Source organism: Pezoporus flaviventris, unplaced genomic scaffold, assembly GCF_033815535.1.
Source record: "Pezoporus flaviventris isolate CSIRO_AGI_PZ_B2104156 unplaced genomic scaffold, CSIRO_AGI_Pfla_v1 ptg000045l, whole genome shotgun sequence".
NCBI classification, from domain to species: domain Eukaryota; kingdom Metazoa; phylum Chordata; class Aves; order Psittaciformes; family Psittacidae; genus Pezoporus; species Pezoporus flaviventris.
In genome coordinates, this window is record NW_026892593.1 from 7,598,391 (window position 1) to 7,613,124 (window position 14,734).

The following is a 14,734-nucleotide window of genomic DNA, read 5'->3' on the forward strand; positions in this document are numbered from 1 at the left end:
AATGCTTACATAGAACATGAGGTTCTTTACAGAGCAATGCCAATAAACCTGTTTAGTGTCAGCTATTCTAATGCTCTGTTTCTGATCAGTTTGTTATTGCAAGCCAAAATGTACATTACACCAGCTTCCAGATAATCATAGACCTGAGTCTAGACCTATTTTCTGCCTTTGTTTCCCTTGCAGGGGTTTATATCTAATGTTTCCAGAATGGAGAACTGATGTTCACATCCAGTAATTTTGCTGTGTTATGTAGCATAAAAGGGGCTAAAATAGTTTAGCATTGATGTTTCCATTGAATATAAACTATGAAAACTCTCTGTAGGAAACGACATTAAATCAGTACAATTATGTATCGCCCTAATCACAGCAAACAACAGTAGTAGTAGTATTTCTGCTCACTGCTGTGGGTGTGATGTAATTAAAAATAATAAGGTAGGGACATGCACACTTGTAAATTTGCTGAAATGAGCAAGTGATTGGGGTGTTGGGCAGAGCAGCATGCTGCTGAATGAGAGACTTTTCTTGGGTCTTTTTTTCCTACGAGTATCTGGAGACTTGTTTTCTTCCAGGCCCTGGTGGTGTAGCAAGAGCACCAGGATTTTTGTGTTGTTTAGTTTTTGGCTTTACTGTAGTAAGCAAACCAATATTCATTGTAATACCTCTGCCAGTTCTGTGACAGAACAAGGCACACAGGAGAAAAAGGGAAGATTATCAGCCTTTTCTTTCATCATGTTATTAGCTTCATCTGTCCAGGTTGGCACTTCTTGTGGTTATGTATGCCAAATATCCTGTATTATTCATTTGGCCACATGGCAACATTGCATGGCTTTGTAACACTTTGGTCAGTGGCCTTTAATATGCCTCCTTTGATTGTCTTTCCTGACCCTGTTTAATGTCTTGCCCAGTACTTGCTAATTTCTTTCAGTTAAAAATAATCCTTGCTTGCTGCTGAAATATTTCACTTGCTACTTTGTTCCATGTACCATTAAAAATAAAGTCACTCTTTTCAGTATTTTTTTCCTTTGGGACTGGATTTCAAAGCAACACATGAGAAGTTCTCTGTTTTGTGTTGTTTCATTTACGATAGCCTGAATTCATAAACAGAATAAATTAGCCAGTGTATTTAAATTTGAGAATATGCACTTAGTAAAGGTATGAGTCTCCTGGGAGATGGCATCCAAAAGCTTGTGTAAACTGAGCAATTAGAATTCTTGCTTGAAAAGAGGTTTACTGAAATTCACTTTCCATTAAAAGTATGATCAGAGAATGTGCTGTTCTTAAGGAAAAATGTGATTTTAAATAGTGTCATACTTATTATTCTTAACCAAAATCATTTGCATCCCTACTTGCTCAAAAATGCTTACTGTCTTACAGCTCATGTTAAATTTGGATGATGGTTTTTGTTTATTAATTAAAATACCCCTGCTTTAAGTGAACAATGTAAGTTGGTGAACAAATGCTCTCTAGTACAGATTAAAGGTCTAGTATGTGCTGTAGAATCCAGCACAGCTCATGGCTATAAAGGCACCTCTATTAAATATTGTAGACATTCCTGTAACCCCTTCCCAGTACTATATTAGGACTAAAATGTGGGGTTTAATTTGCTTTTTTTTGGTTTGTTTTTTTTTTCAAATTAGGTGCCCTCTTGGCTTTGGGCTCCTATATAATAAGACTGATCACTAGCATCTTCATAAATCCTCTTGAACCGTAAGAATACAGCACATCCTTCAGGCTTTTCAGAATTGGGAACAATAATAATTTTACAAATAGATTGGTAGTATAGAAAGTACATAAATGGCAGTTCTGTCGTTCATACTACCCACAGTCATCTATTCAGCTGCTGATATTGGGGAGAAGTAAACACTGAATAGGCTAAGAGGAAACTACAGGGGAATACCGAAGGGTTTTGGATCTATCTGGGTTGTGTTAATTGTATTTTCTGCTTGTCCTTCCATTCAGAGGAGGATTTGTGCTTAGTGATGTGCTCAAACACCTTCCTGAAATGGAGTATTTTTTCTTCTCTACCTGTTTCTTTTTTGTTGGTGTTGAAACAACGTGATAGACACAGTATTCATGGGATATGCAGCATAGGTTTATGACTAATCTAGTAATATTATCTTTGGCAAATTCAGATGTTTTAAAGTTTTAGGCTTAATTTTGACCTTTCTCAGGTCAAAATAAATACATACACATAGCTAATAAATACACATAGATTTATGCTATATATGCTCTTGGGTAGATGCTATTTTACATTGCCTTTCAAATAGGTTAAATCAAGTAAAGGGACTTCAGTGTGCTCAGTCTTAAGACTGAGCATCTCTAAAGTCTTAATGAGTCTATGCATGAAGACTCTTTCTTAATTATTGAACTATGACTCTTAAACAGATACATAGGCATCTTTCCATCATTTGCCCTCATGGGAGTAGCTTTTTCATTTAACAGAGTCCGATTTGACTTAAGCGTATCTTGGTCTTATTTATTTTAATACGTTTCATTTCGTGTTTCTAAATGCTTTCCTTTTCACCTAGCTCTGTGGGTCAGTTCCAAAATTCACATGCTTCCTCTTCCCACCTCCACCAGAATGAGCAATCATATTTTATTCCTTATCCTCCCAAGTGGGCTACTTCTGCCAGACTTGTGTTTGTTTTGTTCGCCTGCCAAACCCCAGCAAATGTCTTGTTTTAAGAATGATGGGCCTGTTTCCGCATGGATTCGGATGGTTCTGCAGAGTTTCTTGAGGGTTGTTTATTTTATTTTTTCTTTTGTTTGGGGTATTTATTTTGGTTTTAATTTTACTTGCAGATCTCTTAGTCTGTAAGACATAGCAGCTTAAATGAGCTTCAGCTAAAGAGTGAAATTTGCTCCGTTCTTCCAGAACGGTAAATGTTAACATTCACTTTAAAGCAGTCAGGAATTCAGAGGACTAGATTGTGAGGTCTTCCACTCATTTACAAAAGAACTATGAGCTGTCCAGGAATTTGTGTTTTAAACACAGTATTTACAGCTAGTACACTTTAACAGCTCTTCTCTGCAGTTACATGACCTGTTAAGGGTAAAACTTACATTCACTCATTTTCTTCAATAATTGGTGTAATCCTGAAGCCTGCCATGAAAGTTTGATCTCAGTAGTTCACTGCTGACATTTTTATGAAACTCCTCTAGGATGTGGGTTTTTGTTTTACTACTGTGGGCAATGCCTGTGTGAATCTGTCTGGGAAAATGAACCAAACTACATGAGAGGCTGAGATGATTTATTTTATTTCCTCTCTCCCTCCTGAATTATTTTATCATTTCCATTCCACGACCTGATAATGATACAATCATAGAATCATTTAGGTTGGAAAAGGCTTTTAAAATCATCGAGTTCAGCTACAAGCCTAATACTGCCAAGTCCACCAGTGGAAGTGGGGGGATGACCAAACATCCTTTGCCAGATGCTCTCCACAGGGCAACTGGAGGTGACAGTAGTGAAGATAAGGGTTACGGTTTTTACTGTGCTTGCTTTCTGGTAATGGAGACATTCTGTCATGGACCTACCCAAACTCCCAGTGTGGTGTTCCCACCTGTGATGGCACTATGTGGTTTTAACTTTGCTGTGTCCTTTACATGTGCTAGTACTGATCTCAATGAGGAGAGCATTGCTAATCTGCTAGCAGAATAGATGGATGTGTCATAGTTCCAGGATGCTCATATCCTCAGAAATCCCTCGGAAGATCCATGTGTTCCTGGACCAGTTAAAGTACTGGGAGATGGTGAAGATTGAGTGGCAGCCCCTCTTTTCAGACGCTGCTGCTAACACCGCTGCCACTTGTACTGTTCTAGGGAATGGCTCTGGGTAGGTTCTGGAAAATGACATCACCCTTAGAATGTGCATTGATATCAATAGTGGTTTTCCTCATTAACCTCTTGGCTGATGATGCCATCCAGGTAGGCGAGAAGGAGCTCAGTTCATGGAATGTATTATAATCTCTGGCTTTTGTTCCTCAGGTAGAGGTTTCTAGGAAAGACTATGAAAGATGTAACGTGCAGTGTTGATCCCGATTAATAACTAATATACTAAATTTTCCCATAATTAAGATATTCCAAGTGAGCCACTTCTCCTCCTGCTCCTTTTCATCTTAGATTGTACCTGGTTTCTCAATAGTAAATTCAAGGAGAAAACCATTGCAGTCAATCCCAGGCAATAAACACACACTGAGAAATAGAAAAATCAGTAATTTCTACCAGTTTTCCTATTCCTGACCTATGAAGTCTTCCTTCACAATCTAGTTTTCTGAAATGGCAAAGGAGGGGAAAAAAACAAAAATGACATATAAAATAATTTCCTTCTTATCCAATTCTGCGGGCTCATAGGGAAATGAAAAAAAGACTTGGCTTTTGTGAATTTCCTATGAATTTAGTGCTTTCAGATCGCCTTTACTTTGGAGGTATTTATCCTTATTGAGTTTGCTGTCATTCAAATAGAATCATCTAGGAGAGAGGAATGTTGTGGATGGCCTTATAACATCTGGGTTTGTGAATCTATTGATCTCAAAGTAAAAGTAACTGGCACTTTGCAATCTTGAACCTTATGCAGTTGTTTACAGCCGTTGAATGAGACCAGATTAGTATGGTATCATTTCACTTAAAATGTATAAATTGTCTGTAAGACAGTTGGTGGTAGAACACTTAATCCACTCTTCTGGGAGTAGATAGTATGCTAATTTAAGGTGAACAGTATTGGAAATGGCTGTTTAGCTTTTAGTAAGTACATAGAGTCAACAACATAATGATATAAAAGCGATGTGAAACAAGCATAAACAGAGGGAGGGCTGTTAATTTTGAAAGAGCTGCTTCATTGAAACATTTCTCTATGGTGTGTATTCTGTGAGTGTTTGCACAAGGGACAAAGCCAAAAATTTACAGATCTCCAGCTTTTCTGTCACAGAAGTTTAGAGGCCAGTGTTTTAAGGCTATTTAAAGTACAAGACTGCAACAGAGAGAGCGATGATGCTTTCTGTTGCCACCAGTGGGCCATTTAAGTAGAGAGGAAAACGAAAGCGATAACAAAGGTTTGTGTGGAGAATCCTACGTCTGCATACAATACCTTGACTAGGAGATACTGTAAGGTCAGTGAGGAGAGGATAAATCAGCAAGCTTGAAAATGCAAAGTATGTCCTCACTGACCTTTTCTTCATGATTTTGGTAATTGGAGACTTCAAGGGGTTTTGCCATTCTCTGTTATGAAAGAGTGGATTAAAAAACAGAAGTGCATCAGAGCCCTGTTCCTTCAGGGCTTTTCTGTGCGTAGCTGTGTGCCAATTCAAATGATTTGTTTGAAGAGACTTTAAACTAGAGGTAACATTAGGCCAAAAGATTGAATAGCGTGTTTCCCTTCCTAAGGTACACTGGAGTGTGATGAAACTGTATGGATTTGGAGCACACTTGTAATAGCAGACGATGAGTGGAATTCATTTTAAGACTGCTTGAACAGGACTAGGAACTGCTAGTGAACTACTGCAGAAACAGAAAGAAGTCGTCTGCAATTTCATTTGGCTGCATGATGCACAACAGAGATGCTACAAATGGTGCTATTTGCCACAAGGATAATAATCAAGGCTATTTTTAAGTGCATCACTGAGCTTTTAATCTAGAAGAAAAATTATTTTAGTGATGATGAAAATGTGTCCTCTCTTGCTGTCTTTACTTGTACTAGGATGAGCTTTGCTAGGATGAATATATCAAGACTTGTCCACAAAATAAATTTTGAGCCCACCAGCAAGTAAATCATTACTTGAGGAGAATGTGTTTATGTGTGTGGAAGCCAACTTGCTTCCAGACTTGGAAGCAAGTGACACCACATATTCATGCAGACAGGTTTCAAGGCACACAGAACAACCAGAAGTCACTGAATTACATGTTTGAGGCAGACTTTTGTACACGTGCATGTCATTTGGGTCTGCATGGCAACTGTTTTATCCTCACGGCAGGAGACTGCTGCAGAAAGAGCTTAGGCTGTAGCTGTTAAGGTATATTGTCTTGCTAGTGTCTGGAATAGAGCTTTTCCTAGGGCATGTGATGGCATACAGAAAAAGCCGTACGTACTTTGGCACACATGTGTCCACACATGCATATGCCGTACAGATACAATTCTAGCGTACTTAGTTTAAAAATGTCTCCTTTGACAAGACAAACTCAGGGTACATTGAGACATTAAATGCGTAGCTGGGGAGAAGAGAATACCCCACAAACCCAACGCTCTAGTAATGAGTACTTCCTGGAGTGGTCCTGAAGGTGTAATGGATTTGATTCTTAAACTTTGTAATTCTTGATAGTGCAGCTTTGTTGGTTAATGTCTTTCTTGCTTTTCCCTTTTTCCAAAAGGAAAATCAAATGATCTTAAAAACTTGCTTACTGACTAATACATCATGATAGAGGACATTAGAATCACTGTAACTTCTATCCATTGGTGGTGGGTGTAAGCTGACTACCCCAATAACAATGGGAAAATGTCAGTTTTGTAAGGATGCATCAAAATGACAATTCCTTATCTATAAAGGATGGGACTTGTTGCTAGGCCTATTTCTGTACCATTCTATAACTAGTTCTCACTGAAGCTTTAATAGACTCACACATCAGACAAGCAGAAGGGAGAGTGGTAAAAAATGTTTATATTCTTCATCAAGGTCTTATTTCTTTGATTTTGATAAATTCTGGTTAGAGAAATGTATTTATAGGATTTATGGTGTAGTTCTGAATCCTGTAATACAAGAAGAAAAGTGCCCCATGATTGTCTAGCTCTAAACCAAAATGCTGTTCTTCAAGCATTTTTTTCCGTCCTCTGTTTTGGGTAACATCTTACTAAATGAATAACAAATAGCACCAAACTCCTACAGTCTATCACTCTGTACCACAGTCTCTTCTGCGCTGTGCCAGATCAAGCCTGTACTTCTGGCTTTTCCAAAATGCACTTTACATGTGTGAGGGGAGCTGTTGATCCTTGTCTCACATTTGTGTTGGCTTTGTGGGGCTTTCCCCTGATCCGTGCTGATCACATTGAGGTGTACACACCGGGATACCTGCTGGTCTGTTTTGTCAGGTCTGTCTGAACCATGCTGCTTTGCCCTTGTCTCATCCTCTCTCTTGGCTGGTGAGAGTGCAGAAGTACGGTATATTGACAGAGGTCCCCGTCTGACATTTCCAGGTGCCCTAGTCAAACAGAGCCACCGTTTCTTTTGCTTCCCACGCTTGTCTGCTTGCTGATTGCTTGCACTGGCCCTAATCTGGTAGATGTGTGCTCAGCTGTTTCCAGTCAAACACATGTACAAGATGTTACAGGCAACCGTGAAGTGCTGAACACCTTTAATATTGTTGTTGCAGTCGTTCATTGTCTGCAGCCTCTGCCAAAGCAGGAGCTCAGCCCTGCATAGCAAAGCCTTCTGGAGGGGGCACATGCTCCTCTGAGGATGAGGCATCAACATGCAGCAGGCTTGTTCCTCCTCTCAGTGCCGATTCTGATTAACAGAAAGCTGCAGCAGTGCTGCTGAGCTCTTCTCTGACAAGGAGTTAAGGTCTACAAATATATTACCTTGAGTTGCTTTGAGAAAGTCAGTGCATAAATGTAGAATAAATTTATTCTTAAAATACTTTTATCATGGAAGATTTGAAAGGACTAATCTGAATGAGGGATTACTTTATACTTGCCATGCCTAACAAGAAATGATAAAGAGTGATGCATAGAGACCTCATAGCAGCCTTCCAGTATCTGAAGGGGGCCTATAAGGGTGCTGGGGATGGACTCTTCATCAGAGACGGTAGTAATAGGACAAGGGGCAATGGGTTTAAACTTAAACAGGGGAAGTTCGGGTTAGATATAAGGAGGAAGTTCTTTACTGTGAGGGTGGTGAGGCACTGGAACAGATTGCCCAAAGATGTTGTGAATGCTCCATCCCTGGGAGTGTTCAAGGCCAGGCTGGACAGAGTCTTGGGGGATACGGTCTAGTGTGGGGCATCCACGCCCATGGAATGGGGGTTGTAACCGGATGATCTTAAGGTCCTTTCCAACCATAACCATTCTGTGATTCCAGGTCTATGAGCATAACTGTAAACAGTCATGATGTTAGGTAACAGTTTGTATTTTGGACACTGAGAAAAGCATAAGCAAGCAAGTTTATGGGCTTTTCCTACTTTATGCTAACACTTTTTAATTGGCAAAATAATTCATTATTTGACTGCCCGGTACTTCAGTAAATGGTTTTCATTCAAAGTGTTTACTTTCTTTGAAATTTTGATTGTGACTGATGTTTATTTGTTTATAAAGCATTTTACAAGGCACAAACTGCTGTCCAAAACCAAAATCTGCACATGAGCTTTATGATGAAATGCAGGTTTCACACAGCTTTAAGTGGTCTCTGCAATTCTGATCTTGCTCTTTCTCAAGCAAGTTGGTTTGGGAGATGTTAAATGGAAAACAAAGCAGGTTGGAGGAGGACAAGGCAGGCTATAGGAGAACAACTGCTTTCAGCAGGAATATGTGTGCTTTTGTGTTTTTTATTGTTATCTTTTAAGTGCTACATAAGGAAATATTTATGCTTCATTTTATTAGAATTGTAATTAGGTCACATATTTCTGGAGGGGGAGACTGCCAGGGATTACTGAGCTGTTGGATCTTCCTCAGTGTTGGTCCATTTTTGTTTTACAGATTTAATTGACTCCAGAGTCCCTTTGTGTGCTGCATACAAACATATTGTTAGGTTAAAATCCTGGAGCCCAAATCAGACATGAGTCCCACTGACTCAATGGGAAATCAGTCATTTCTGAGTAAGAGTTGTAAGACCTAACCAACACAATCTGTTGTGCTCCGGGGAAGCAAAAGCAGTACTATCTATCTGTTTTCATATCAGAACTACTTAGAAAAACATTAATATTATCAGTCTCTCAGTTGAGCAGCATCAGCTCTTCAACTTTTGGCTCCAGTTTTATTTCCTTTGTAGTTGCACAAAAATCCCCATGGGTAGGGTGGAGTAAAGCTGTATGAAGACTAAGTTTGAGGTTTGGTGTTTGGAGGATTTTTTTTTTTTTCCCCTTATTTCCCAAATCCTTCACACAGACATTCTTTATTTTCCTTTATCACTTTCTTTTGGGTTGCCTCATCCAGGAAGTCAGGCTGAAGCCAGGGAAGTATATCTGGCATGCCAAGCTTTTTTTTGTGGCTTGTGTGAAGACATAGCAGTAGACTGTCATGAGCCCTGACCCCAACTGTGCACTGCATGAGCAGGGCTCTGAACCTGTTATGCAGTGGGAAGTTCATCTGGCTAAGATGGCAGGCACAGATTGGTTGCAGTGTGTAATACTCTTAAATGCACAGTCACAACTGAGATCTCACGTCTTGATCTGGACATTAAAAAGTGAGCTGGGCGCAAGGAAAAAGCCTTGGTCTGTTCCTTTCCACAAGCTTGCAGAAACACAATAAATGAATCAAAAGCTGTTGAATTCAATGGGCATTGCTGAGAAATCAAATTAACATCTCCACTCTTGTCATATACAGCTTCTCACTGTGTAGATTTCACTAAAATTTGGCGAAAATATGACAATATAGTTAGGCTATTTCATGGTTGCATTTACTGTGCTGTGGTAACAAAACCACTAAAGCCTAGTTAAAATTCTTATGTAAATCTTTAAGTGTTCATAACTACCTGATTAAATAAGAAGACAAGCTTGTCATTTGGGTGAGCACTTAAAGAAATTTCTTTAAAATGTACTACACAGCAAGGGCCTGAAATTGATTTTTTCAGAGTAGTTTTGACTAAGGTAGGCTGTCATCATCTTGTGAGCAAAGGTGTTGTAGTAAATAAAGTAATTGGAGAATCTCAATTTTGGAGCTATGGGAATCGCTAGGATTTATAAGGGATGTTGGTATGTTAATTTTTGTGTGCTTTAGGAGCTAGTAATTTCCTTGCAGAATTAATTCAGTGTCAGGAGTAACGCTGCATTTAATGTGTGTAATGAGAGGGTGAGAAGGACCGCTGCTGCTGTTATTGCCCTCAGTTTCAGATGGTTTCTCTAGGTTACTTGTGTAAGGCAGAAGAAAATTCAGCCTGACTGTATGAACTCAGTTGTAGCTGAGAGCAGGGAAGGCTTAGCTTGGGTCAGGTAGTCACAGTAAAACATTTGCTGAAAGGGCCAGGTCTAGAAGATTCTTAGAAGATCTCAGGTCTTGAAGAGGAGCAGGCTTGGAAGCTGAAGTGCCTTCTCCAGCTCTTGGGTAACTTGCTGCTGCAGACCTCTTATGCCAAATTCAGCTTTTAAGAAGAGTGCACTTCATAAGCTCACTGCCATGTGTCATAGTAAACTGAAACAACTACCCGGGTCCCCTGAGGTAAAAGGGAAATTGAAGGATTAATTGGTGATGAGACTTCTTCCCTGCCCGCCTTTTTAATTAAAAAGAAGATTTTGACTGTGGAATGACAGTCTGACTGCATCTAAGCAATTCTGGCTCAAGATGAATTTAAGCAAATTTCTGTGAAATTGAATTTAAAGAAGTCTCTAAATTTCTGTGAAATGTAGCACAACTGTAGCTTGTTTTCCCCTCTTTGGGGAAGACTAATAATGATTTTAAAGTTATCAAGAATGTATAAGTTAGGAAATAAAGGGTTTGAATATTTGCTTTAGAAAACCCCCCAAAACAGTAAATAACCCCCAAACAACCAAACCCAAACTGCTTGAAATCAGTGAAACGAGGTGGGGGGGAAGGGAAGGCATGTTTGAAAGAGTCCAAATCCACAAACCCCACAGACGTTCCATGTCAGCAAATGTCTTTTGTTCTTGGATGATGTTTTTGACAATGCTCTAAATTATATATTGGGTGTAGAAATGGCAGATTTTCCACATAAATGCAGTTGACAGCTGTGTGATAAAAAGTGAATGTGTGAGTAGTGATATTGTTCGCTCCTACAGAGAGAGGGTGATGAAAGGTCTAGGATAGTGCCATGTGACTAGAGAGAAGTTTAAATGTGTAAATAATTGAAGGATTTCACTCCTTAGCTTTATTTTTTTTTTTAATAGACAAAAGTAAGAAGATACTGATACACTCTCAAACATATTTCATAGAGATGGTGATCCACAAGGGCTTATGCCTGATCGATGTAAATAACAAGTAGTGTTTACTTAATGGGACTTTTCACATGCTTAAACTTATTAATATGTTGCAGTGTTAAAAGCAGACATTCTTTTTCCACTCAAATTGGTGATGAGGTAAAGAGCAGTAAGGAGAAACCAGTGATGTGTGTACCCACAAAATTCAGTGCAAAGACTAATATTTAGTAAACAGCAGCATCTCAGATAGGAAACGTAGTCTAAACCATGGAGCAGTATGAGCGCATGTGCACATGTATATGTTCTTTGGCAAAGAAATAGGAAAAGCTGTTCTTTATTTTGATTAATATTAGATCATTCAAGCTATGAAAGTCTGGTCTGTTAGGTAAAATTAGCTATAAGATGAGATCCCTTGATAGCCTATTGTCATTAAAGAGGACTGTTAACATCAGAGATCAAATCAATCACATTTGATCTTACAATCTGCTTATTTTTGGCTTGTAACATAGTAATTATCTTCAAAAAAAAAATTGTGAGTTAATGTTAAGTAGCAAAAATTATTTCAGAAAAATAATTCTAAGAGGTTTTGGGGGTTTTAAGTGTTTTATTTTGGAGGTGGAGGGGAGCAAAAGAGAATTTGGTGACTTTTGAATTCTTCAGTGTGAGTATGCTAAAAGTTTCTGCTAAAATAATTTAAAATTGAGAAATAGAATTACAGTATCATTACAGTATTTAATAAAAATGTAAAAATGGTATCTGTTACTTAGAAATAAAACAAGGAAGGGTTTGTCTGGGAACTTGAGAGTTCATCTAGCTCCTTTCTTATCTGGCAGCAAGATCCTATACCTACGTACTTCCTGGCAGATGTTTATCTGGCTCATAAAGATTTTCAGTAGTAGAAATTCCATAGTCTTTGTAGCCAGGCAGTCTGTTCTGGTGCAATTCTTGTACTAAAAGTGGCTTTTTTCCAGCTTTCACCTGAATCTGCATTACTGCAGTTCAAGGTCATTTTATAGAAGAGGAGAAACAGTTCTTTAATTTGTAGCAGCCACTTCCGTGTCTTTCTTTAAAGAGTTAATGTGACCTACCCAAATCTGTTGGTTAAGCAGTATTCATCCTTCACTTAACATTTAACTTCGGATTCTACTGAAGTCTAGAAACTAGTGTAGGGGATATAGCTACACTTACAGTGAGATAGATTTGAAGTATTTTAATTAGAGCTCTTAATTATAGCTGCTTATTGTAGCAGATACTTATGATGTCACCACTGATTGTCATGCCAGAACAGAAAGCATGTAGAATAATTAAGAGCTTTAAGCCATGTGAAGGTTGTTATTATAGCACTTTAATAATGTGGCATTTCAGTGTTATTCCCAAGTGCGTATCAGATTTGCAAGTTTTGCATATGATAATATTGGAAGAAAATAGAGATTGTAGTGTTCGAATTTTTATTAGTTTGGGCAATTTTGATATAGAAACAATGTGAGATATGGGAGATTATTCTTTTTCTGTTTGTTTACTTTCAAAATTGTAAGGAACCTGTTTGTGAAGAGGTTGAAGGGGACTCAATTAAAAGATTGCAGCAAATGTTACAATTAATTTGTAATGAATTGGAATTATTAGGTAGAACTCTCCAGCTTCTAATGATCTTGATTTAATTTCTTTGTGTAAGGTTGCAATTCTAAAAGCCAGAAAATTTCATGTTCCCTTTTTTTTAAATTCGGAGGAAATTACAGCTTGAACTTAGATGTACTGAATTATATTGAATGCTTCAAATTTGTGTTTATGTTTGGCTTCTTGGTTGGCTTTGTTTTCTTTGTGTTTTTGTCTGGGATTGAAAGCAGAATGATCCTAAGAAATTTGTATTATTGAAATTCAAGACCAGGTTGGGCGAGGCCTTGGGTGATATGGTTTAGTGTGAGGTGTCCCTGCCCATGGGAGGGGAGTTGGAAGTAGATGATCTAAGGTCCTTTCCAACCCTAACTATTCTATGATTCTATGAAATGTGTGACTACAAATAGAGTATAAGATGGAAGCAGGAAGATCTTCAATGATACTGTTTTGCAGAGTATGCCAGTGGGGATTTTAACAGTGGAGGCTTGATTAGCTTGAAAGTCCATTTATATTAAAGCCAAACCAAAACAACAAACCCCTTCGTAGCCTGTTCCAAAAGGGGAATGTAAAAATGCCAACACATTTGTGATCTGCCAAATGCAGGGCTAGAGGTAGCCATCCTCTGAACAGAGAGGAATGGATGGGGGCAAGGGGACTGTCTATGCCACCCTCCAGCGTGCAGCAAAGAATGAGCTTAGCCTGTTCCCAACTATGGCAGATCACTGTCAACCCAAGCCATCCTTCTTGCCCAGTGAAAACATGAAACACCAGTTGGATGTAGACTATGCAGTAATACCTCTGATTGTTTTTTAGATGGACTGTAAAACACCCAGTGTTTAAAGCTGTGTTTTCCTGGTGGTAAGATGGATTTCTTTTAATTTAGTTGTATGAGCATTACAGCCACAAGCAAATTCAGTGTGTTTTCCTGACTTTAAGGTCAGCATGCTGGAGTGGGCTGAAACACAAGTTCAGAGGTAACTCATTAGTTAGATCCAATAACTTGTTATACACTGTTCCTGTGCTCTCCTTATGTTTTAAAATAAAACATCAATTTTCATTTATTTTTTCCTTCTGCTTCCTTTCCCAAGAAGTTACAGGCCAATAACAAAGAGAAAACATCTTCTGGTCTGTGCAAGCTTTGAAAATCTCATGAGCTTCCCAGCTGTGGCACTCAGCTTCCTGTCATACTTATTTATATCAGTGACCATGGCTGTTCACTAACGTGTTTTTCTTCTCTCCGTGGGAGTGGAACATTTTTCATATGAAGACCTGAGTTGGGTCATTCTCATTCAAAGTAGAACTTGGGGATCATTAGTTTAGGGTGGGAGTAGAGATGAACATTTAACTTAGTGCACATATTGGATATTGTGGATCATAGAGAAAGGAAGCCCATTGATCTGAGCGCTGTAAGAGCCTGCTGTACGTGTTCTTGAGACTCAGGAAGCGAATTGATCTCTGAACTCAGTCAATCAGCAATCATGAAGAGTGTAGGTCATGACTGACAGTCTTTCCTTTTAGATTAGTGAAGCTTTTACTCAATGCACTGCAATGTTTTATTGTGGTGATTCCAAAGATTCATGTCCTTTTAACAGTTTCTGTTTGTGGTCATTATCTTGGGGTCATGTGGCATTCATGTTGGAATATGTGTGTGTATGTATGTATGTATTAATCCAAATTACAATTTTGTTTCCAGGAAAATCAAAGTATTTGAAAAATTAATCGTGCATTCACTAAATTAATCATAAAGTTCTTTTTAACAGTGTGAAATTCAAGGTGGAATTGATCTGATCAAATATAATCAACTAAAATACATGCTAAAAAGGTATGCATATCCCCACAGAATATGGAAGGAACTTGTAGTGATCAGTTAGATGTTGGATCCACAGTGGAGATGTTAAGGTTGATTTGTTTTGGGCTGTTTTGGGGGGTTAGAAGTGGTAGGGGTTGAGTTTGAGAAACAAAAGAATGTTTGCTACATCTGGCAATCAAATCTGAACTCTTGGTGTAATTGTTCTCTTGTGCAGAAGTGTGTGTGTATATATGTATT

At 38.5% G+C, this 14,734-nt stretch overlaps 1 protein-coding gene across 15 annotated transcripts in view; it reads left to right on the plus strand.

The window, feature by feature from the left end:
• Window positions 1–14,734, plus strand: part of MAGI2 (membrane associated guanylate kinase, WW and PDZ domain containing 2) — a 738,716-nt gene that overhangs the window by 92,695 nt on the left and 631,287 nt on the right. The window lies entirely within an intron of this gene.